The sequence below is a fragment of the Trichechus manatus genome, unplaced genomic scaffold, assembly GCF_000243295.1.
Source record: "Trichechus manatus latirostris isolate Lorelei unplaced genomic scaffold, TriManLat1.0 scaffold00482, whole genome shotgun sequence".
Lineage (NCBI taxonomy): Eukaryota > Metazoa > Chordata > Mammalia > Sirenia > Trichechidae > Trichechus > Trichechus manatus.
Genome location: NW_004444418.1, coordinates 79,509 through 80,992, shown reverse-complemented (window position 1 = coordinate 80,992; position 1,484 = coordinate 79,509).

Sequence of the window (1,484 nt, the reverse complement as noted above, 5' to 3'; positions counted from 1 at the left end):
GGCCTCACCCCCAAAGAAACTCTGCTTTCAAATGATTAACCATCACATCTCTTCTATTGACTTATTACTCATATCTGGTAAAATTTTTTAGTGGTTGTCTTGGTGTTTACATATGCACTGCTAATTAATCAGATTCTACATTCAAATAAAATTATAACACTTCACATATATTGCAATGAACTTATAACAGTAAATTACCCGTTCTTCTCTTCTGTACATTGTGTCATTGTTGTGATAATTTTTTCATTAAAAATCCTATCAACATATTATTCATTGCTCTTATTTTTATTTAGAGTCAATAATTTTTGAAAACCATTAAAAATTCTTTTACTTCATTTATTCCATTCTAACCTTCTTTATTTATTTGTGTACCTACAATTATTTGTCTGATATTACATATTTAATCTTAAAAAGAGTTTTTAACAATCCTATAATGTAAGTCCATTTACAATAATTCTCAGTGTTTGTCTGGGAAAGTCTTCATTTCTCTTTCATTTTGGAAAGACATTTTCACGGGGTATGGGATGCTAGCTGATTTTTTTTTTTTCCCAGCGTTTTAACCATATCAAGCCATTGTCTTCTAGCTTTATAGTTTCTGAAGAGATAACTGCTATAATTAATATCTATGTTCTTTTGCATGAAATAAATCTGTTTTCTCTGCCTGCATTTAAAATTTTCTATTTCTTTTTTATTTAATCAGTTTCAATATGATATACTCGAGTCTGTGTTGTTGATTGTTTGGTAGTGACAAAATATGTGTCATATCTGAGTCTCAATCTCATGATTTTTTGGCTTTTTGGTTGTCATCTGTCATAAAGTCGATTCTGACTCATAGCAACTCCATGTGGCAGAGTAGAAATGCCCCATAGGGTTTTACTGGATGTAATCTTTACCGGAGCAGATCACCAGGTCTTTGTGCCACAGAATTGCTGGGTGGGTTCAAACCACCAACCCTTCAGTTAGCAGCTAAATGCTTAACCATTGTAGCTCCAGAACTCTTGGTTTCTTGGTAGCTTGTTTTCAGATATCAGTAGAGACTGAGGTGATCGGTTTTTATGTTTGCTGATATTCATTTCTTCCACTAGGCTTTAAGTGAGGGATAAGTTAATATAATTAGGAGTTAGGCTGGTTTTGAAGTTCCGTGTTTCTGTGGTTACCCTCAGTGCCTCAGAGCCTTCAAATTTCTGTAGCTATACTTTTTACCTAGCGTAGGGTCTGGTGCCATAATTTTGTTTTGTTTTTTTCTTAGAATATCCGCTCCACCCTCAGCTTTATGTCTTCCTTTTGTCCTGCACCATAGGGAGAGACAGTCTGTTGCAAGTCACTGGGAATTTGTTAGCCTGGGTAGGGGAGATAGAGAACATTCTCAGTTTTTCTCATTAATTCTTAGTCTGTTAGGCACAGTGTACTGGAGTCTCAGGGTTGTGGCTTTCTCAGTAATTCTGAGTTAACAGATATACCTGTTCCTACCATAGGTATAGGGT